Source organism: Ochotona curzoniae, unplaced genomic scaffold (genome assembly GCF_017591425.1).
Source record: "Ochotona curzoniae isolate NIBS_2020 unplaced genomic scaffold, NIBS_Ocur_1.0 contig_64, whole genome shotgun sequence".
Taxonomy (NCBI): Eukaryota; Metazoa; Chordata; class Mammalia; order Lagomorpha; family Ochotonidae; genus Ochotona; species Ochotona curzoniae.
In genome coordinates, this window is record NW_024466502.1 from 3616137 (window position 1) to 3641066 (window position 24930).

General features: G+C 42.2%; 1 long non-coding RNA gene across 1 annotated transcript; it reads right to left on the reverse strand.

Moving 5' to 3' along the window:
* Positions 1-253: 253 nt before the first annotated feature.
* On the reverse strand, positions 254-24500 carry LOC121163471. The gene is made up of 3 exons (XR_005884894.1): positions 24386-24500; positions 4196-4372; positions 254-319 (listed from the first exon to the last, which is right to left on the reverse strand). It is a non-coding gene; the product is annotated as an uncharacterized LOC121163471 (long non-coding RNA).
* Between the last annotated feature and the right edge of the window lie 430 nt (positions 24501-24930).

Here is a 24930-nt window from a genome sequence, read left to right on the forward strand (position 1 = left end):
CCTCTGCTGACATTCTGTCCTCTTCTATTTCCTGGAATGTGCCATCTCTGTTTCACACTGGCTAATGTTTCTCCCTCTATTTAAACATGTTCTTACCCTATTCTGCCATCTTGATTCTTATATCTTTTCTTTTTTATATAGAGTTTCCTTAAAAACTCACTACCATTTCCCCTATCAAAATTGTATATTAGGAGGCCAAATTTATGTGAGACATTCCCCATAGCAGGTACATACTGGGAAGAATGTGATTACATAGTGGATGGGTCCTTGTCCATGGCTCCACAGGGACAAGCGTTGGAGGTTCCTGTTTGTGCCCACTCTGAAAGAGACAGGATGAACACGCATCTACTTTGGCAGTGATCAGCTTTGTCCCGGCTTGTTTGTCAATGTGTTGATCTATGGCATGGTAACATTTCTCCCAAATTGTAAAATTGCAAGAATTGACTTACTAAATAAATATGAATCAGGAAACTTTTCATTCCTTTTTTTTTAAAAGTTTGATGGGATTTACACTAGTCAACTCTTTCCAAACAATCTGGTTTTCTTTCAAATTCAGTGGTTTGGGACTGGCCTTGTGGTGTAGTGGGTAAAGCTGCCACCTGTGATGCTGGCATCCCATGTCAGCACCAGTTTGTGTTCCAACTGCTCCACTTCTGAATCAACCTCCTGCTAACATGCGGGAAGCAGAACACAGGTCAAGTTTTTGGGCCCCTGCCACACATGATGGAGAATGGAAGAAGTTCCTGGATCCTGGCTCTTAATCTGACCCTCCCTGGCCACTGCGGCCACCTGGGAAGAAAACCAGCAGATTCTCTGTGTGTGTGTGTGTGTGTGTGTGTGTCTGTCTGTCTCTGCCTCTTTTCTTCCCTCCTTCCTTCTCCCTCTTCTTTCTCTGTAACTCTTTCAAAATAAATAAAATTTAAATATGTATATAAATTATATATAATAAGTATATATTATATATAAATTTTAAATATATGTACATAGAAACATTAAATAAAATGGAGCAACTTGTTGCAATATCAGCATCTCATATGAACCTTGTTTCACTCCTGGCTGTTCTGCTTCCAATCCAGTTTCCTGCTTATGTGCCTGACAAAGCAGTGGAAGATGGCATAAAAGTGCTGGAGCCCTGCCACCCACATTGAGATATGGATGGTATTCCCAGTCTTTTGCTTCAGCCTGGCCTAGCCCTGGCTGTGGCAGTGTTTAGGGGAGTGATTCAGATGAAATCTGCACTCTCACCCTTGTGTGTGTGTGTGTGTGTGTGCATGTCCTACTTTCTCTGTAATTCTGCCTTCCAAATAAATAATATTTTAAAACAATATAATATAGTGTCTTACCACTGTTACCCTTCAAATTGCGGTGATCATTAATACTCTAATCAAACCGAGAAAAAAAATAGGTTTCTTTCTAGCCAACAATATTGTATTCCTCGATTGTTTTTCCCTCATCACCTCTAAAAAATTTAAAGAGAGGAGCTCTCGATAAGGTGAATTGAATCAACTTTTTCAATAAAGAAAGGATAAAGTAAACCTCCTGATTCAACTAATTCTTTTATCTAATAATATTCTTCCCCAGGAAGGATTCTCAGTCCACTAGTGGTCTTGTCCAGCTCTCTCAGCTGAGAATAGGAAAAGATCCACTCCTTGTTCCCAGGGAAGCTAACACACTTTAAGGGAGCGACACAAGCCAATATGCTGCCTCTCCCGATGTCACTTGCTTGCACTCCAACCCTGACACTGTACTTAGCTGACAACTTTTGCACACCGCCAACAGACTTCATTTTGGAAAAAGAGGCTTCAGTCCAGGCTTTTGAATCAGAGTCTCCCTACGGGTAAGAGGCTACTGTTCCTTTGTTTTCCTATTGCTGTTGCCGTCATAGCTTTGACTTGTAGGAATGCAGATACCCTTTGCTATGCCAACTCTTCCTATTGCTGCTTCCCTCTTTCCATCTCAAGTACCAAATGGACCTAGACATGTATTCAGAGCATCCTTTGCTATCCAAATTCCTGAAATTTGTTTTCTGGAGGTCAACATTGGACCTTTTTTCATCATGTTACTAGATGTCAAGAAGCCTGGGTCGAATTTATACTCACCATCTTTGATTAGCTAAGAGCTGTTACACATGTTGGTGAACCAGGCTGGGCTTCTCATTTAATCCACTTCAACCAAATCTTACCAAATACCTGTAGTTGATCAAACACCTTGCTGGTTCAAGCCAGAGACTTATGCAAGTTTCCACTCGTGTCCAGTGCCACTTGCAATGTGGCCAGTTTGAATGAGCAGCTAAATTTTAGGTGTTGTTTTATTTCCCTTAACTCATTTTTGGATTATAAAGAGGACCTTCAGTTATTAGAAAACTTTAAATATAATGTGAATGCTATAAAAACAATTGTCACATTGTATTTTTAGGGGCTGTTCACAAGAAAAGTCTGTGCATGTTTAGTACAGGTGCAACTTTATTCTAAATTATTAAAAATTTGCATGAAATCTTAGGTATCCAGAAGGTCAACTGTACTTGGCTCAATAAAGCATGCTTTTGCAATTATTTCACCATTTTCTTGTTTTGTATTTTTAATGTGACTACTATGGTTCGTATTATATTCCTCTTTAAAAGTTCATTTTTGGAACTCCAAACTGAATTCTAAGTAGCACATCTACACTTATCTCTAACTTCCTATGTTCCACTTTTCCTGTCTGGGTTTTTTTTTCCCTACAGAAATCTCTACTATATTTTCTTTTCAACCCTTCATATTGATAATTTTTGGTTTGCCTCCCCCAAAGAAGCCATCAGGTAGTGCAATGCTCTGGTTTCCTCTGCTGCTTCTTCCAAAATATCAAACTTTGATACAGATGGAGCGGCATGGTTAGCCATTACACTCCCTGTGCCTGGATCCCACAGAGCAGGTGCTCACAGCGGGTCTCACAGAAAACAGTGAAGATACAAATTCCTGAAGCGCATCCTATTTGCAACTTGGAGGTACTGCTAAGCATTTTTATTTTTAGTATGACAATTTACCTTAAAGTAAAAAGGCATCTAATTACTCTGGACAAATGTTTCCTAATTTTTAAGAAATCACAAAGCAAGGATTATTTCATCACAGTGTTAATTACAATAATATGACTTACTATTTTTTACTATTAACATACTATTAATTAAATTAACACACGACTAATTACAGTAGACCTAACATTTTACCAAAATATTTTTAATTAAAATGGTGACATCCCAACAGACATGTAGAGCATTTTTCTCCACCTATGTACATAAAAATAGTGAATAAATAATTTAATTTCTCTCGTGGCAACTACTCCTCAAGATACAAAGGTATAACCCCCAACTCCCCAATAAATGCATATAATAGTAAAGCAATTTGGAATCAAGTACATCAGCTCCATCTTCAGCTCTCCCTCATTATGTGCTTTAACATATGCAAAAGGGACAGAGAATGACTTTCCTGGCACCTCTGATTGTCATTTATGGCTAACATAATACACGGCATGAGGACTCCCATTGACGTTTTAATTAGATTGAATCCTCATGCATAATGGTATATGGGTTTTCATATTACTGCTAGAATGCAGAAATAATAGAGCAGTATTCTTTGAAAATTTATGTTGCAATCTTAACTCCCATTACTAAATAGCTTTTGCTTTCATTTGTCTCTTAATGTGATTATTGTAACAGCAATACCATCGTTTAACAAAGAATGAGCTTGAGTCTCCCTGTGCATGCTCAGGCAGAAGGGCCCTCTAAATTCAAATGGAAGAATACCTGGAAAATAAAATTTACAGCTGTGTGAAGAAAAACATGATTTCTATGGCACAGTATTCAGCACTGCTTTTGGCACAAATTAACAATTAATCAAATATCAAAACTGTGAGTCCTACGGCTGGAAATCCAGGCCAAACCTGCTTGTCCTTAAACGGGCGTCTGCTTTTTCCTTTGCTGTAGGGACTCTTTCGAGGATCTCTTTACTCAATATCCCAATACAACACCTATTGTATTTAATAGTTTCTTTTCAGTTGAAATAGAAAAAGATTTTTAAAAAGCATTGGAAAATACGTAGAGTGAGTTAGTAAAAATAAAATGAAATACGTCAACAAAGGAGAGGCATTGCTGGGACGGAGGAGAAAGACCTTTGAAATTCACTGAGAACACTGACAGAGGGAACAAAATGAGCATGCTCACCTTTGCGACGATGATCCAGGACTGCAACCGCCTGAGGAGTGCTTATTCCACAAGAGCAGCTGGATCTTGGTCTGCAAGCTCGGAGGCACTTTCACTTTCTCCGTCTTTGTCCTTTCATTTCCAGCTCTGCATGCCTTCCACCCGCAGTAGCCGTAACAGTCAGCCCCTTGGGATTCCCTAGACAGTGAAGAAAGGGTCTGGAGTTACCCCAAGCCTAGAGAGCCGCCCTGCTGGATCTGTCCACCAGCACCATGAGAACCCTGACTTTGAGGGCTTGTTGTTACTTGACACTAAGAGCCAGCCCTCAGCAAACAGTCTCTTCCCCAGGACTTTGTCTAAAAAACAATTACTAGAAATCACTTAGTGTTATGGCTGACTGAGGCAGAGAAAGAGTGGAGGCAAATGGCAAACTGATAACAAAAATCTGAGTAAAGTGTAGGCAGAGACTGAAAAAAAAAATCTGACATATTCCTGGGACTCGAGATTGTGTGCACATGCCAAACTGTGTGCAGGCTTAGTAAAAGCTTGGAATGGCCTTAAAATTTCATCTCTGACAGGCCCAGAGACACAGCAGATAAAAGCTACCAGAAGTTAGCAATCTTTCCCCTGGTGTGCTGAAGCTGTGTCCCACCATGGACACAGGGCCCCAGGTTAGCGCTGAGTAATCACTGGTTCAAAGAAATTTCAGTCCATTAATTTCTTGACTATTGGTAAACCTAAGTGAGCTAAGACTTCAGTGACCAGATGCAACAAATAGCATAGACATATTACAGAATTAGTTCAGGAAATTTACAAAGCAATGACAACAAACCTTGAGGTGGAGACCAGAGCTTCAGATCTGCCACCTTATTAGTCATTACACTAAATGAGAATGCGCTAAACATACCAATCAAAGGCATAGATTGCTAAAAGGAAGCTTTTAAAAGTGGCACAACCACATGTTAGCTTCAAGAAATACACACAATAGGATAAACACAGTGACACTGCAGCCTGAACTATGGATACGCACACACACACAAAAGCAGCGGAACATCTGTTTCACACTCAATATCCTTACACCTGCCACTAGAGGAGCTGAACATCTTTTTCTTTTGATTGTTGTTTATAGACTTTGCCCATTTTCTTGCTGAACTAGGATGTTTTCATTTGTTAAACTATTTAGTGGTGCATTAATCATTAACTACAACATAATTTTAAAAATTAATTGTCTCAAAAATTAAAATATTAAGTTCAAGAAATGATATTAGAGGCAAAAAGACAATATCTATAATTATAAAAGGGCCAATACATGAAGAACTAAATGACAAATGTGCATGTATCTAACAAGAGGTTGTCCCAAAATACACAAGGTAAGTTAGAATTTTTTAAAAACTAAACATTTTCAACAATAGTTTTTAAGACTTCAGTAATGCACAGAAGAAGCAGACAAAAGACCAACGAGGAAACACAAGATTTGAATAGACTATGAACCAACTAGACTTACATGTATAGACTAATGTACCCAATGGCGTAGCACGTGGAATAATCTCCGGAAAACGTTATGTGTTAGACCATAGAACAAGTCTCAAGAGATTGAAGAGAATTGAAATCTCACAAAATACAGTCTCCAGATATGATGGAATTAAATTAGAAATTAATGACAGGAGAAAATATTGGGAAATTCACAATTTTATTTTATTTTTATTTTTTTAAGTTTTATTTATTTTTTTTAATTGTTATTAACATTGTATTATGTGATACAGTTTTATAGGCACTGGAATTCCCCCCACCCCTCCCACAACCCTCCCCCCATAGTGGATTCCTCCACCTTGCTGTATAACCACAGTTCAAGTTCAGTTGAGATTCCTTCATTGCAAGCATATACCTAGCATAAAGTCCAGCATCTTATTGTCCAGATAAGTTCAGTGGCTTCTTGGGGAGACCTTCTCTGGTCTGAAGGTAGAGCTAACAGAGTAAAGTTCCGGTCAGTTAAAAGCCCCAACAAAACATCAGCATCAATATACAATGTTATAGAATTAATTGACATAGTATTGAGTAAACAATATGTTAAAAATAATGCAAGTTCAATTCTTCAAAACACCTGGGTTGAGACAGTATCAACGACAGGTTCAAGAAGTAACAAACAACCAAACAAAAATTACAGGTTAAATCAAGGCAAACATGTGGTATCTAACCTTTTGGGATTCGCTCATTTCCCTTAGCATTATAGTTTCCAGTTGGGCCCATTTAGCCACAAAGAACTGCATTTTGTTTTTTTTAATAGCTGAGTAGTATCCCATGGAGTAGATGAACCAAAGCTTTCTTATCCAATCTTCTGCTGATGGGCATTACGGTTGCTTCCATGTTTTTGAAATTCACAATTTTAAACTGTATGTTAAACTATGCATTCCATTTAAATTTTGTTTTGTTTTCATGATATAGCTCCATAGGCACAGGGATTTCCCCTGCCACTCTATTCTCCTGCACTGTTCCCCCATATTATTACAATAACAGTCCTTCATCAATAGTCACAACTCCAATATTCTGCTATTTAAGTGTATCATGACATTGTAGGTGTAAAAAAAGGCAGAAGTTTAACATTCTATTCCCAAGAGACGTTTAGTAATTAGATTGGGAATCCTCCTTCTCTAGATATACTCTGGTTTCTCTTCACACTGTATACATTTTTCACCTTTCACAGTAACTTAATGATTGAGTAAAAATTATAAGTGAAATGAGGAAATGTTTTCAGAGGAGTGAAAATGAGAGGATGTCAGAAATTAAGGGGTGAGATCACAGCTTAGAAGGAAATTACAGCTGCAGATTGCCCATATTAGAACCAGAAGGAAGATGAAGAGTAAATATAACGCTCCCACCCTGAGAGACAGGATAAAGTCAAAGGGAGGAAATAACAATTACAGCAGAAATAAATAAGAGGATAGGAAAAATAATCCCATCTATGAAACTAGTAGTTGGCTCTTTGAAAAGATAATAATAATAATAATAAGTGTCTACCTAATAAGAGATAGCAAAAAGAGACATGTCAAATAATTAAAATTGGGAATGAAGGAAGGGCTATTACTACAGTCTTAGACATAAAAGGGATTGCAAGAGATAAATATAGAGAATTAGATGCTTAGCACATCAGATAACCTGGATGAAATAGAAAAATTACTAGGAAGACATAAAGAATCAAATATAGAGTATAAATACACATATAACAACTAAAGCAGCTAAACTACATACGACCAAAAACTCCCACAAAGAAAATCACAGCTCAGTTTTCCTCACTGGTGAGTCCTACCAAACATTTAAAGAATTAACATCAGTCCTTCTAAAATTTTTCAGAAAAATAGAATAAGAAAAAAGACCTCTAAATTCACACCCACCCTTGGGTCAGTATTTCTCTGATAATAAACCCGAAAACACTGTATGTCCTAATGTGCATTAGAAACACCGACACAGAACACAGCAGCGTACAGATGAATGAATGCACATAACCTAGTGAAGGGCTTACGGCACTTAGAAATGTGAGTTGCAAGCTAGGAATGCTAGGTTACGTCAAGATGCAAAATTAATTGAGATCATAAACACAGGAGTGTTTGACATCACTCTCCCTTATCCCAAAGTATTTTAAAGACAGTACTTCACAGCATAAAAGGGAAAATTCCAGCAAGCATTGCATCCCATTGACAGAAAAGGCATTTGGTAGGGATGACATTTTGGCAAAGGGGAGGGGAAGGGAGGGGAGAAGAGAGGGGGAGGGGAGGGGGAGGAAGGGAAGGGAAGGTAAAGGAAGAGAAGGGCAGGGAAGGGCAGGGCAGGGCAGGGCAGGGAAGGGCAGGGCAGGGCAGGGAAGGGAAGGGAAGGGAAGGGAAGGGAATTACACAGCTCTTAGAAGAATATATGTAGACTTGGATGAGCGTATCACACAGACGTTAATTTGTTGGTTAGGATGTCCACATCCCAGCTAGGGTGCCTGGTTTGAGCTCCAGGTCCTCTGCTTCCAATCCAGCTTCCTGATAGGAAGCACCTTGTGAGGTAGCAGGTGATGGTTCAGGTATTTGAGTCCATACTTCTCACAGACTCTGAGCTTCAGCATGCCTCAGCCCTACCTTTTATAAGCATTGGTGAGTGAGCCAGTAGATATAAGATATCTCCATCTTTCACATTAAACAAACTAAAAAAAAAATTAAGGAAACATACAGACTTAAATCTGCATGAAATTAGGCAAGACAAAGCTTTCTTACATGTGTTACAAAACACATACAACAAGAGAATAAAAGATAAATTGGTCCTCATCAAAATGAAACACCGTTACATTTCAAGGGAAGTCATAGAAAACACAAAGGATGGAAGAATATGTCTGAAAACTACATATCTGATAGAGTTTCTGAGTCTATATAAATAACATTAAACATGCAAATACAGCCACTAAAAAAATGCTTGTATATATGAACAGACATTTCTCCAGAGAAGATATATAGCCAGTCCACAAGCACACAAAAAACTGCTCAACACCATTAATCATTAGGGATATGCAAATCAAAAGCCACAATGAGTTCCCATTCACACACTAGGATAGTCATAATTCAAAAGATGGACAATGAGAAATGTTGGCAAGGATACAGGAAGACTGGGACTCTAATACCTTCCTGGTGGGGATATGAAAGAGCTCAGTGTCTGTGAAGAAGAGCTGGGCATGTCCTCAGAAAGCTAGACATGGACGCCACAGAATTCACCAGTGTCGCCAGGATAACTGAAAGTACAAATTCATGCACAAAGAAGTACATGAACACTCCTAGCAGACGGTAGAAACATTGCAAATGTATGATGAATAAATAGAACTGAATGTTGTAGAGCCACCCAGTGGGATGGTATTTGTCAGAATGGATACATGCAAGAAAAATAGATAAAAGCTTCTCAAAGTTGATATGATAACTGAAAAGATTCACTCTCAGTCATATTGTAAATGACTCCACTATAAGAAATGTCGCAAGTAGGCCAATGCATACAGGTGCAAAGTACATTGGCGGTTTCCATAGGTTGAGTAGGAGAGCAATGAGTAGTGACTACGACATTCAAAATGCATTTAGGGAGATGGAAATATTCTGGACAGACTATAACCCCCTGACTTCCACAACTTTCCAAAATATAAACAAATTAAAATGCTATAAATCAAGATACAGCAAGTGTGGCTTGATGCAAAGCAACTTTACAGGATTGATATGAACAACAACAAGGCTAACTTTAAAATTAGAGATGGTCCGCTTGGGTAACATGCAGAGCCCTTCGAAAAGCTAGGGCTGCAGAGCTAGAATGGAATGTCAGGAGGTCTTCCATTTGCTGACTCAATACCCAAATGATGGCAAAGGCCGGGACTGGGCCAGCCAGGCGGAGGCAGGAGTCAAAGCTTTGAGGTCGCCCCCATGCTTGCAGGGGCCAAACACTTGGACCATCTTTCCCTGGGACACTAAGAGGGAGCTGGATAGGAAGTAGAGCAGCCAGAAGTGCATTAAACAAACACACAAATAAATAAATAACACAAAAATAATAAAAACACTGACTGTAGGAGATCCTGAATGTCCACAGGGAAGTTCCCTCCAGGGCTTATCCTTGAGGGGCTTGGAAGAATGAGACCTTTAAGAACATCATCACAAGTCTTTCTGGATCCTCCTTTCAGGAATTTTAGCTGGATCTAGAATCACAGAAATGTGTAGCCCCAGGAACCTATGACTATCTAGCGTAGTAATTTCAGTGCATTTCTCTAAGGCCACAGCTGGGGAAGCTGCAGGTGCAGCAAAGACACACGACTCATGTGAGAGATCATGACTTATGTAGTCACCAAGCACAGGTTGCCTTCATGAGAACACACAAAATGGGTTCCAGGTCTAGGGCATAGAAGAGAGGCAGAGACAGGATATTGTGCTGGGTAGGCGCAGGAAGAGAACATACATGTAGTGAGAGCCAAGACAACTCCTTTCTGTGATGAAGTCACTGAGACCTGGTGCGAGGTTAAACTGGGCAGTGATGTAACCGCCCCACACCCCTGATGTGTGGGAGCATGACTTACGCACATCTGCATCCTTCACAATGCTTTGCGTGCCTTGATCAGGTTCTGACTTAGCAGCAAATGAATCAGCATTCCTGGACTCTCCCATGGGGACTCCTGGTGTCCAAGAAGCAGGCTGCTGCTGGCTCAGCAGTGCCCATCTGGGAGAGGTTGGTTCTCCGTCCTTCCCTGTGCATGCAGTACCTGGCAAGGCTCAGGGAGGATTCCTAAGGGCTTGTCTCTCCTCCAGGCTCAGGAAGGAGGCTGGGTGGTTCCCTTTGCTTGCAAAAACAGCACACATCCATGGAACTTTCCGCCTAATGGCTTCATAGCAATACACAAGTCCACAACCTGGCCTTCAATTTTCATTCCTCGGTCAGCCGCAGGGGCCAACACAAACTTTCTTTCAATGAAACTAACAAACTGACATTTCCAAAGGGTCCTGGCAGCCCCCTGACCTTCACTGGCCCCTCTAACAGTCACTGCAGACTTCAGAGCTGAGTGCACAGAACTTAGTCATCATCTTGTTTCACTGAGGGAAAATAACACATGAATTTATCAGACCAACAAATAATAGTGAGAAAGAGGCTTCTAACCTGAAGTGAGAGAAACCCTTTGTCAAGACATTTCCCCGTTTTCAATGCCCAATGAAGACATACACAATGGGGAAAACTCAAGTCACCAAAGAGGAGGAAATCTATTTATTTGTATGGTATTGTTTTGCACATTAGATCATGATTCAGAGGAAGTGCTGCGGCCACGGCTTGAATTCTAGGCGTTATAGGATGCAGGCTGTGCCTCAAGATGGCAATTGTGAACACTGACAACAATGCTACGCCATTGTACTTTTAATCCCTAGCCGTTGCCGTGTCCAGAGAAACCAACATTAAACCCCTCCAGGGATCTGAGAATATGCCAGCAGCCAAAATGTTAGGACAGTGCAGAGGACCGCACAGCTAATCTTCATTTAATAAACTCGAAGGAGGACGTTCTCAACCTAACCAAGTCTTCCTGGCTCCTTCTCTGTCAGACATTAAAGCTGTTGAAGGGCTTCTGTACTCAGGGATTTCTTCTGGCTTATTCACCTAATCTTAGCATTTGTCTGTCTAGAGTTGGCATTAAGGAGCCATATTCCAGGGTGTCTTTCCCAAGGCTACACCACACCAGGAGGGGAAAAACAATGGTTTCGCCAAAGGGGAGATTACTCCTCACATTAGCCGTGTTGCACTTTATTCTCATTGCCATAAAAATACAGTTGTGGAGTAAAGACACAGAGGGATATTTCTGTACCAGCGTAGATTACTCATCTTCTCCAAGTGCCTGTCATTTGTGGCACAGGGGTGCCGCCCCGGTGGATGTCATCGTGTGATCGACAGCCAGTTGCCCCGGCTTGGAGTCTCCTCCAGCAGCAGCAAGGGGCAGAGGTACCCTGGAAGGAAACCTCCTAAGTCCTGTACTGCTCAGACCCATGGCACTTGAGACTTCTCCACCTTTGACCTCGGCTTCCTCGGGAGACTCGTTGTTGGCGACCTTGCTTTTTGTCCCTCTTGAGAACAGCTGCAGGAGTTCCTGTCTGGATCCTTTGCCCTGCTCTCCTGCTCATCCCCCTCTACCCAGCAGAGAGTACCCCTTTCTATTTTCAGGGTTGGGAGCTGGGTATTAAGCAATATGAACAGTCCTCTTGGAATGGAGAGTCAAACTTGCTTTCTCTGTATGTAGCACCCTCAGAAAGGGGCTCGGACAAATCAAAGCAAGCTTAACGTTTTTAAAGCAAATGCCTACTCACATCAGAATTGTGATGACTTTAATTTCTTCCTTAGAGCCGATAGTGGAATCTTAATTTCTTTTATGTGGGGGAAAGTGCCTTGCCTCCATTAAGCAAAACAGTGCAAAGCTGCTGAGTGAAGGGACAGAGGAGCGTTTGGCAGTCAGAGGACACACAGCCAAGAACTTTGTTTGATGGTGGCAGCTTTCAGCATACATGACTCTGCGCCAGCGAGTAAATGCGCTCCAAACATAACTCTGTGATGATAGCATAAAGACACCGCCTGGGCCATTAGCTCCCAGAGCCTTAGGCTTTTTGCTGTTGTCTTCTAGGTCCATTGGTTAACTTTTTGTCTTGATCACTTGTGAAGGATGAATAAGCTTTCATGAATATCACAACCGTTCCAATAATGCAGAGGCTAACTGTGCATCATCTTAAGAGGAAAGAGTCTTTGCCATCATTTTCCATTTTCACAAAAATAAATGCTTTTCTTTTCAGACAACAACAAAGACTTTCAATAAATGAGACATCACAGTATTATTTCCTTGAATCATCTATCAGAGGCACACAGAAATTCTATTTGCCCTTTGAGCTTTCCATACTGCTAAGGGCAAGGGCTTAGTAAAAAATCTAAACGGGGGGAGTGGGTTCCTGACCTTGCATATTCTGACTTCTTGCTTGTCCCAGATCAGGTGCCTAGGTCGCACTGTCATTGTGTTTGAAGCCTTATTCTCACAGTCTCTGCTTGGGACAGTCCCTGTGCAACAGAGGACAGTGGAGCAGCATCACACAGATGCCTGAGCCCAACCTAGGGTCCCACTGCTCCAGAGCCAGAGCACCGACTTGACGGACTGCTTCCCTTAAAAGTGCAGAGTCACCTTGCTGGGCTGAAGAGCACTCAAGATGTGAAGACATTTTATTCTCTGCAGTAACACAGAGAACACAGGAGAAAGAGTATAGCTGGGGGGACTTTAACCCACATCTTATCTCTGCGACTCACCACATGTGAGACTTTGGGTTAGCACTTCACCATCTGAACCTCAATTCTGGATTCCTAAAATGGGGCAAAACCCAACTTCAGGGTTAAAGAAGATATCATATTTAAGCAGATTTTTGTGGAATACGCATTCTGTCAAAACTATTTAGACTCAATATGAACACAAGGAAATCTTGGATCTTCCAAAAATGTTGATGCCCTCTCATTGCATTTATTTACAGCCCTTCAAGACAAAAACAAACAAAACAGAACCACAGTAGAGCCTCTGAGATATGTCAATGTGATTGTCATGAGGTTTCACTTAAAGACATTCTCCCTTCCTTGTCTTCTTTCAACAAAAACCCCAATTCCTCCTTGTGTGTGCCTCCATGTCCCTGAGACCCGTGGGATCCACTGTCGATGTTGAGGCTGCCAGTTCCACCAGCAGCTCGGACATTATTTAAAACAAATTTCCAATGTCATAAAGCCTCTCCCTATTGTAAACGTAAATTATTTTAATAACCCTGGGAACGTGTGAGGTTGCCAAATCTGCAGCAAGACAGCCTTGATGACTTCAGTCCATTCTCAGCCCTTGATTACAAGTTGATTTCCTTTGCCATCAAAAGACAAATTATTTTAGTGAACAATGTTCTTCCTCTAGCAAGAGTGAGGCTGAGTTACTTGGCAAGGGACCTGCTCATCGGCCAGACAGTATAGCCAACTGCCTAGCCTTGGTGGGACACAGAACTTGGTTGAAGGGCAACACAAAGTAAGGGAAATAGAGTCCACGGCTCCCGAAAGTGTGTGTGTTGTGTCAGGGACTGTCTCCCTGCCATGTGGGTTGCATCTTCTCACAAGTATGTGTGTTCTGAGATCATATTTGGGAGTGAGAGCTGCACTTCCTCTATTCCCTACTCCTCATCCAAGTTCCTATATTCTACTCAAAGGACTTGTTCTTTGCTCTGGTGATTGGTCAGGGTGACTTCTCACTTACAACTACCTTTCTGGTTTCAGCCTCCCCTCCTGAACTTTTTGTAAGATTTTATTTAGTTATTTCAAAGTTACAATGACAGGAGACCCTCTCCCCAACCCCTATCCAAGCTTCTGTCTGCTGGTTCACTTCTGGAATGCTTGCAACAGCCAAAGCAAGGACAGGTTAAAGCCAGGACACTCAAACTCTATCCAGTACCCCACATGGGTGGACAGGGCTTAAGCATTTGGGCTACCTTCTGGTGCTTTCCCAGGTACATTAGCAGGGAACTGGACCACAAGCAAAGCCATTTGGATGTAGACCCAGTGTTCATATGGGATGTTAGCAGCAATTCAGGCAAAAACTTGATCAATTGTGCCACAATGTTGCTCCCCTGCTTTTTCTTTATCTTTTCCTTCTGTCTTCCATGTAATCTTACTCTGACACACTGTTAGCCTGAGAACTTTTGGCTTCTGTCAACCTCAGGACACTTTCCCCAGGGAGTTCATCTGAGGTTTTGATTTGTTCAAATTGTCTTCCTTCTTTATTTTACATGTACTGTTAATATCACTGTTGGTTTCATATTAGCAAACTGGCTCAACTCCCATTCTCCCAGAAAAGGTGTCTGGGGTGTGTGTGTGTGTGTGTGTGTGTGTGTGTGTGTGTGTCTGTGTGTGTGTGTCTGTGAAAGAGAGAGAGACACAGAGAGAGAGAGAGAAATATTGCTATTATCATATAGTAGCTCAGGGGACCACACGCTTTTACCCCCAGGACTTTTCATGTGGACAATTCTATCCCAAGTAGAAGACATGTGCCACCACATGGACTAGTGACACTGGCTGTAAGATAGATATATGGATGCATCAGGAAGCTTCTACAGAGTTCTATTATTATTTATATTGTTACAGCTTTAATGATATGTGATTATAATTTACTGTTTATAAGTGACATGGTCATTTTTCTACTCAATTATCATTAATAGCCATTTTCTGTGCTGCACTAAACTAAACTACTGCTTTCCACTTGCTAAAATTTTTATTCAGTGAAATATTGAACCTTTTACTGTGGTGTGAATCTAGACTATGTTATGTCAAAAGTTATTTTTAAAAAGACAGAGAAAAGATAGTGGGAAGCGGGAAAGGAGGGAGGAGAGGGGATACCATTATGTTCTTAGAAGTTGATCTAATTTGTCAAATATTAATTAAAATAAATAAAAAAGAGGAATCCACAATTCCTGTCTCTCCACCCCCACCCCCGCCCCCAAAAGCCATCTTCAGCCTCTGGACCTCCATCCTTTTGGAATCTCTAACCAGCCAGAAGCCAATGTTGATGCCAGCTAGATGGATTCTCCAGTCCCAGCTGCGCTACGGGAATCTCCCTTTGCTGGTTGTCAAAGAACACGCTGCTCTGCCTGCTTAGAGACCCATTTGATATGCATTTCAAGTGACAGCCTTGGGAGAGCCCAAGGAATGAACGGTTCCCATGTCTTGCACTGTACTAGAAGCCTGCTCCAGACAATAGGTTTAACCCCATACAGATTGCCTTCTTTCAGAAGGGATTTGCAAGCTTTGAAACAGAACACTGCTGCAAACATATTCTGAGGTTAATGGAGCTTTTGTCATTTAACTAATTATATCATACAGTGGTTCTGAATATCTGTTAGTGAGCTATAACACAAAAATAAAATATTCTGAGTCGAAAGAGTGTAAAACAGGAACTACTGATTTCTTACTCTGGGCATCACTTCTTTACATGCTTAAAACTTTCATCACATCAGTGTCACCACTGGGCAAACCAGTGAGAGTTTTGTCAGAATGGATTTGATAGTTCTTTGCTTTTTATGATTATGGAAGATTAACTTTGACAGATACTATGATAAAAAGGAGCTACTTGCTAAAACTTGCTCATGTTTATCTTCATCCTGGAATAGCTGAGTGGGTTGCCCAGCAACATCTCTAATCGACTTCCAGAGAGGGCACTCTGCTGTAGATTTCTTCCCAACCTCAGGTCTTTGCTAAACCAGCAAAGATGTCATCCTACACTTGTATATGAGAGATGCTCAAAGTGATACAAAAAGTAAAGATGAAACTTTACTTCTTTAAAAATATAGGAGTGATGTAATCCTTTGGGAAAAACATAAATGACATTTTTAATATGTTTTTGCACAAATTCAGTATATTCATTTTAGAAATTTTGAGAAATACAGAGTGATGTGAAATAATAAATGAAATCAGCCCATAGCAATTTGATTAATTCATTCCATTCAAAGAGCAGGTTCACTGAGTGCTCAGGTATGTGTGTGTGCGAGAGAGAGAGAAAGAGAGAATGCAAGAGAGAATAGAGAGAGGGAGAGAAAGATAGAGAGCACTAAATGTAATCAATTATAGTGATCTTGTATAGGAAGCTGTCATTTCTTCGCTCAACATTCAGTTAGGAACTTTCCCCGATAGTATGTAACTTTTTTCAGAAACATAGGTATCATAATTGTATCCAAAATCTCTTTTAGGATTTTCAAAGTGCATGATGGGAGAAAACCAAGAGTAAACCACATACAATGTTAGTGCATAGTAGGTATGGTTAAAACCATTCTTACTTAAGAAAGAAATGCACTCAAACAATGTGGCTTTTATTAAGATGGAAAGGGAGTGGCAAACTCTAGTGGGATTTATTAAAAATACCAAGGCTGGGTCCTGGCATTGTAATAAACCAGATTTTTGCATCCCATTTTGGAACATTGGTCCATGGACCAGCTGCTCTAGTTCCAATCCAGCTTCCTGCTATTGTGACTATGAAGGCAGTAGAAGATGGCCTAAGCATGTGAGACTCCATCACCCATATGGGAGATACAGAGAGAGCTCCTGGCTCCTGCCTTTTGTGGTCATTTGACATGGTTTAAGGATAAAAGAGTCTCTCTTTGTGTTTCCTGTAAGAATTGCCTCAAAGTTTTTGAAATTCTTTATAGCTATTGTTTCTGAGCTTTGTCTTTAAGTGAGAGAATAATTTTTCAAATAGGAGACTCCAGCATAACAAGCTATCTTGGAGGTGGTGACACTGGGTGGTCAACACAGGCTCCCAACCTGTATGCCTGCCTCATCTTTTCCTACCCAAGCAGAGTAGAGATTGTCAGCTCCTCTCTCCTTCCCACCCTGAGCATGCAACCCTCAATTTTGAGATTTCAATCTTTGCCTAGGCTTTAGGCACTTCTAGGAATCACCTGAAATTCAGAGCTTCAACAGTAACCTCTTTGGAAAGGGCACTCCAAGATGCCCTCTGGGCTGGGATTCTCTCTCTCCTCAAACCTCATGCAGACTGGGATCCGCCTCCAGGTGCAGTTTCACTAGCTGGGGGAGACTGCGAAGGAATCCTGCAAGCCAAGCTTCTACATCATGTTTTCTGCTAAGTGTCTGCTAGTTCTGTGTTAGGGGCGCCACCAGGTTTGGATATGTCATTCACGCAATGGGAGGCTTTAGTATCCCTACTCCACTAGCAGGAAGACTGAGGTCTGATGAGGTTGAATGCCGACAGCTGTGCTGTTGGAGAGCACTGGCGGCAACGCTGGAGTCCAGTGCTGTCTCATTCCAGGCTGGCACTGTCCTACCTCATCAAATGTTCACATGTTGAGTCCAAAGAGCTGTCCCTTTGAAAGTCATTTTAGGGTAATTCCCTACATTTTACCCATTTCATTTGCAAATTTTCTGTTATAAATGAAAAATTTATAATACGAAAATTAGATTTCAGACCTAATCCAAAACTTCTGGGAAGGAAAACTCCTGAAAAGAATTATAACCCAGTATAAATGTGTGGTCCCAGCATGGCGGGCAGGAGTGGTTCATCTTACATCCTTTTGTTTGCTTGTGTGTGTGTGTGTTTGCAAAATAGTTACTAACTAGTAAAAAAGAAATAAATAAAAGAGTTTATTTCTCGATAGTAGATTAATTCATTTCTCACACATTTCGCACACACATAAAAACACTGACAAGTTCACTGCCTCTATTTTTGAAAATTTTCCTCTATTTTAAAAATTTCTCCCATTATTTTTACGAAAAATGCTACTTATATATATTAAAAGTGAGATGTATTATTTTTAAATGAGAAAAATTAAAATTCCCATTGTTTTCTTCCATTTCCTGCTTGTGTCAGAACTGAACACAGTTGAACCAGAGGATATTCTCAGCCAGGTTTTACTGTATTTATGAAGCTCGTCAGTGAGGTCCGGCTGCATTGAAACAATAACAAAGGTCACCTGGTTGGAGAACTTGCTGCACCTGGGCATCGTTCCAGGACTCTGTATCTCATTAAGTCATCCAACAGGATGAGCACAAATGGGCGTTTTTATCTGAGAGATGAAGAAAATGAGACCTCGAGATTAGGCATCTCCCATGAGACGCTGCACTTGCGCCCAGGTCACCTGGCCTGCAGGCTGTAGCCGCAAGCCCACAGCACACTTCTCTGGAGGCACAGTGAGGAAGGCACACACAGGAGGGAACCTCGAAGCTCACTCAGCATGGCTGTGCATCCTGGCCCCAGCAACCCCACACCACACGACTGTGACCGCACCTGGGCCCTGGAGGCATGAGGCTTCCTGCAAAACCAAAATGTGTCCATTCATGAGAAAGACATTCCAGTGCAAATAAGCACCCCGAGTTCCAGCACGTTTGGCCCCAGAGTGCTGCACAGCTCGCTTCCTTTCAGGAAACAGGCTAAAAAAGAAACTAAGCACAAAGAAAAGAAACATTTATGTATATACGCATCCTCTCTGCATTTGCTTTTCTTCTAAGGCAAGAAGTGATGTTCGATTCAGGGAGGGAGTCATTGGTTTAACCACCAGCATCACTTCCTTGAGCAACCTGACAATGATTTAGAAATGGGAAAGAGAACGTTGCTCTCACAATGTCCTCTTCCATGGAAAAGAAAGATGAAACACCAAAGACCCATTCAACCTGAACAGGAGTACCTATTTGTTTTAATAAATCTTCCACACTGGGAAAAAATTCACAATGCTAACCAATTAAAAATGAATAGAAACCGAAAGACTTGAGGGTGCTGTGGCCTTGGACATAAGCAAACGCTCTCGTAGGCTTTTCTCTGGCAGCACCAGATTCTGCACTTGGCTGCACGTGTGTCAGGGCCCAGTCACTCACTCATTGACCAGACACACTCAGAGCACCTGGAATACATTTGGGAACAGGTTGAAATGTCAGCCCTCAGGAGTTCAAGTTCCATAGAGTGAGCCCAGCAACCAGTAAGCAAACAAGAACTGGACACTAACTCGGGTGAGGACGAGTGCTGTGTGATAAAAGGCAAGGGGCAGAGAAGAGAGCTGTGTCGTTTACGGGGTTTGTTCACACAGCGAGGGGCCTGGGGACATCTCCTGACAGACGAGACCTGAAGAGAAGAATTTCAGGAGCAATGCATGGCAAGTTCACATGGAGCTAGGGTCCAAGACACCAGAGCCACGATCCCCATGCTTTCTGACCCAGCAGGCTTGCAGGCAGAACAAATCAATTATGGCTGTGAAAGTCTAATCCAAGGCTTCATAAACTGCAGAAGACAGATTTGACTGCCCAGGGGGACATCTGGCAGTGTCTGGGGACCTTTTCATGGCCACATGAGGGCTGAGTGCTAAATGCCTACCATGTTTAGAATGGCCCCATAAGGAAGGAGCCACCCAGAATGGCTCCTGTTGACCCTGTCCTCAGGGCCCTCTCCTTTCTGTCTCACACCACTCTTTTTATTTTCCCCATGGTCACAGGGCCTATGAGTAAAGAGAGGAGATATACAAGAAACCCAAACCAAGTTTTTGCCCACGTTTGTATCTAGCAAGAGGGACAGGCATAATGAATTTAACCATAAATCCACTGTCTGTACAGGAAGGGATAGTCTACCAAAGGAATGCACAATGATTAATTAATAATCACCTTAACTTTTTAAAGCCTTTAGCTGCTGCACTAGGGAACACACCATAATGCGGTACAAATTCCTTACCCAGTTAGAATTGTCTTTAGCTCTGTGGTGTGGCCAAACTTGCTTCATGAAATCCAACACAACCTCCTCCTTTCCAATTTACATCCAAAAAATTGGGCAGACTTGATATCAACCCAAATGGAGAAAAATCAAATGGCAAAGGAAAAGAAGAGAAGCTGCTGTCTCCTGAGGCTAGGAATGAGGCAGGGAGCACATCCCGAGAGCTGGGGAGCTCTAGGAGACATGCTGGTGGCTGGAGAGCATGCTCAGCTGTCCTGGAGAGGTTACACGTGGTGAGAACCAAGTCAATGTTGCACAAACAACAGAAGGAGAGATGCAAAGGTTGAAATTCTAGGTTTCATAATGCAGCAGGTTGGGTGCCTACCGAGTAAATGGGCTCAATTTGGTGGCGGAGGGTGTCAAGAGTTCAGAGGGATCATGCTGGTTTGTCGGGGACAGGGGCAAGAAAACCGTTTCTACGTTTTAAAAAGGTATGAAAGATCTGTGCAGAAGAGTATACACTTCACTTTCCCATGCCTCCATGTTCTCTCCACTAAGCCGAGTTAGACACAGTAACTGCACACCTTTACAGTCCACCAGCTATGTTTTTCATCAGGATTAAGAGGACACAAGCAAACACTGGCCTTCTATTTTCTCGGCCCTGGTCTTACAGTTCTCTCATTCAGTCCCATATCTTTGCTTACTAGCTGTTTCTCTCCTCTGCCCCTGCCACATTCTCTTTCCTCTCTGCTCAACAAGTGGCGATCTTAGGAGAGAAACGACAAAGGGAAATGACTGCATCAGGGAATGAATGAGCAGGAAAGCTTGCAAGCCTGCCTGGAAAGTTGTGTCCAACACCTTGCATCTATGCAAATTAAGGAGCATGTAGCTGCTGGCACTCACAGATGGGCAGAAAACAGTGTGAACTGTCGTCTTTGCTTGGGAAGCTGGTGACATTCGTGGCGATAGAGATGATGCGTACTTGGAAGTTACATTTCAACCAAATCTGTAGGTAATTATTAAAGACATCAAAAGAAGGAGAAGTCGCATAGCTGACCAACCAAAGCAAGTTCTCCTGGTGATATGACAGATGATTTCAAACGCAAAGCTCTTCCCAAGTGCAGTGGATTATGTATTTACAACTGCATCTGTCTGGTGTCACAGTTCATTAACAGACAGCCCAGGAGGAGTCTACACTGCTCCTGCTTAGTGCGCTCATTATCTAAGCCACTGCAGTCCACACACATATCCAAGCATAAACAGCGCCCAGTTTGGAGCTTTCCAAATCAGCCATTCACCTTGTGTCTGTTTACAGCAACTGAAGTGACACAGCACCCAGGACTTTCCAAGATGAAGCTCTGCATTCAGCGGGGGCTCAGGGAGGGTGTGGTCCTGGAGAAGACCCCTGTCCCAGCCGTGGGAGGAGTGCATGAGTGGGTGTGGAAGGGCTGCCGAGGCTGCCACAAACGGCTGGCTTCTGATTCACACGCATGAAGCGAGTTTCTTCTGATCGCTCCGTTTTTTTTGTTTGCTTTGGTTTTTTAAGGGATGCGTGGGAGGTGAACTTGTCAGGGGAGGGGTGAGCCGCAAGCTAACCATCTGGCAGCTGCCACGGCTTCCAGGGGCTCTCTTGTGTGTCCGGGAATCCCTGCGAAGGTTAAAGGAAGTGGGCTGGTGGGCGTCGCTTCAAAGGCAGCAGGGGTGGACAGTGAACGGCCTCTCTTTCCCATCGGTGTCTAAATTTGTCTCCATTGTTTCTTTTTTCTCCGTTCTGCTAAAATGGGACTTGGGCCCGGCGAGGGACAACAATATCTTGACAGAGAACTCTGTGCATGGAAGACAGGGTCATCTCCATTGTCTGAACTCCATGTGTAACAGAGATTACTTCTGCAGCAAACAAAAGAACTACGCACCAGAAACGTCCTCGGCAAGTAAACAAGAGAAACGTGACCCGCTTTAGCCGACTGCTTCCTGAGAGGCTTGGAGCCAGTGGCTCCCACCCCACCCCCAGCCGCGCCAGGCTGTGGCTGTGAGAAAGGCCCAGGGAGGCCACGCTCCAGCCAGGACCACTCCTATGGTGCAGGATTCACCCGAGCTGGGGCAGCGGAAGTTTCATCAGCACTGACTAGCTGCGCTAAAGGGTGCTCCCAGTGCTACTGCAGTGTACAAGGAGTACTTCTATTATGACTGGGAGAAATGTGACTCAACATAAAATAGAGTGGAGCATCATCCAACGCTTTAATTTAAAGGGGATGTTAGACATATGAAGTCTTGGCATATAATTCAATAACCTAGATGATACGCTCACAGTTGCTTAATATGGCCAGTAACTTGTCATTCCCCCAACAAACATTTCCTTGGGTCTGGAGTTTGCTAAGAAATGGAGATGTAAGATTTCTCCACACACTTACAATCATGAACTTTCATGGTTTTAACAACCTTTTGCCTAAAAATATGAGATTCATAAAAATTTGAATTTTTTTGTGCTGGTAATTTATTTCAGAGCTTGACAGACCCTCTATGAAGGCTTTGGTGATAACAAATTATGAGACATATATAATGTAAGTAGCCACAGGCTTGCTGAACTGGATAAGGTCTCCTGATTCTTTCAAGATAGCCACACAGCCAATAACTGGCCTCAGTTGCAAAGCATTTTGTGAAATAAAACATGAACTCCAGAACATTGGCCGAAACTCTGCAAATCCAGGCGTTGCGACAGCCACCAGGACATGCCGATCTCCCTCCTCTGTGCTGGTGCAATCACTCCAGAAAGCAAGCTGGCCCAACGAGTTTCCCAACGGGAAACTGGTAAGTCAACGACAGGAGAGATGTTTATATTCTTCCCTACAGTGAAAAAGCATAAACTTTTTCTTGTTGTTTTTGCTGTTCTTCATCTCCTTTCATTTAACTTCTCTTGCAACATAATACGTGAACTCCAGCAAGGAGGTTAAAGTCCAACACAGGGAAGAATTGGAGGAAGAAATGAACATGTCAGAACCAAACTTCCCGAGATATGTCTTCTCTGGAAGAGATCAAGGAGTATCACAGATTCACAGATTCCATAATCAAACTCCATATCTTCATACCACTAGTCACCTTGCCTGATACCATGGATGGGAAGTGTTTTGTACTTGTGACCCTCGGTCATTTGGCAGCCATCCCTGTGCCCCTTGACTTGCACGGACGTATGCTGCAGCTGTCAGTCCAAGGCACTCAGGAAGCAACAAGCAGCCTCAGGACAGCTGGGCTATTGGACATCTGCACAAGGTGTGCAGGGGAGCATTGTCAAATAGGCCCCAATCAAGCAGATATGCTTTGAAAATTGAACAAAGCCTGCAATATTTTACACAGGCTTGGAGAGCCACAGGGTGCCTCCGGAAACAAATTTCACTGGTATCATGGTATCAGATGGAAGTGGCTTGGGTTGGATGAGGATTAGGGAAGCTGACATCAGATGGTTGAGGTCCTGATAGAGTGGCTATTTCCTCCACTTCAGCTTCGTCCAAGGACTCAGTGAAGCAGGGGCAGAAGGGAGCCATGACACACAAAGTTAAAACCAGAGACTTGAGAGACGGTGTCCAACATTCACCTGATCTCAGACCAGTAGATTTTCTTAGAATGGGATCAGTGGATGAAATGATACAGAAAGTCACTGCCCTGTAGTTAGCAAGGCACATTCCAGGTACTTCCAATAGCAAGCAAGTTAACCTTTCTTACAAAGACTTAAGGTGGATGCCGTAGAGTAACCCACTCTGTACGTAAAAAAAGGAGAGGCAATGAGACAGAAGATGACTTTGCTCCAAAGAACACAGCTAATAAACGCAACACAGGGTGTAGACACTTCTAAGGACACACCTTTCACTCCAAGAGCCCATGCTTGCACTTGATTTGAGAAAAGGTAAGTATCTGTAAAAATTTTTTGAAAATAAAAAAACAAACAAAAGAAAGCTTTAACAAAGCACTGGATTCCTATCTGGAGAGTCTAGATCCCTGGTCTTCACCCCTGACTACAGATAAGAATGCCCTGAAAAACTGAAAAAAATAAACAAACAAACAAACAAAAAACCACTTCCCAACACAGGTCAATGGAAACACAGTGACTGGGGGCGGGGTCTGGCACCAGGCCAGCTATTTAAAAGCACTCAGGTGTTTCTCATAGGCAGTCCTGTTCAGAATGACCACTTTCACTTGTAAAAAAAAAAAAAAAAAAAGACACCTATAGTTCCAAAGAGTGATCTACCGTTTAGTTTCTATCAAACTAACAGAACAGCTTTTTTTTTTTATTTATGATGATAAGATATCCTACATTAACCTGCATCAGCAAAATTAACATTTGAGGCCTAATATTTGGCACATTCTTCCCAGAAGTCTTCTAAATGTATGCATTAAAACACAATTAAGATTGATTCTCAGAATCTATCTTAGGGAAGTGGACGTGGCCACAAATATCTAGGCTCAAGCATGTCTGTAGCAGCATTACTCACAGTGGTGAAGTGTTCGCGTCAAGCGTCAGGTAGCTAAATCAACGAGCGACAGACTAGAAGTAGCATTACACAGCTCCTCGTCATCGACAGGGGACACACATGCCCCGTTACGATCTGTGAAAACAAAAATGAAACTATGCTCACGCATTCCCAGTTGCGTGTATTCATAATTAGAAGACGGGAGGAAATCAGCAAATCATTAGCAATAGTTATCCCCAGGTTAATTTTTTTTTCTTATAATCTCTCATAAATTACAGCGAACTTGGAGGGGAGTATTCCAAATGGCTGAGTGAATGCTAACCTGAGAAGGCAAAGTCATTTTAACACCAATTAGATCATTCTACTGAGTAACATAACCTCATAACCCTAGCTGTGGGGCGTCCCTGCGACACGGACAAGCAGAGGTAGTGTCTCCAGGCGGAGATCCTTGGAAAAACGCCACCAGCTGGGCTTCAGTTTGTGGGCCAGTTGTGGAGGTTTGCATGTGTCACTTGGTTTCAAGCCTTTAACTGTTAGAGAAGTAGCCACATGCAGTTATTTTCAAA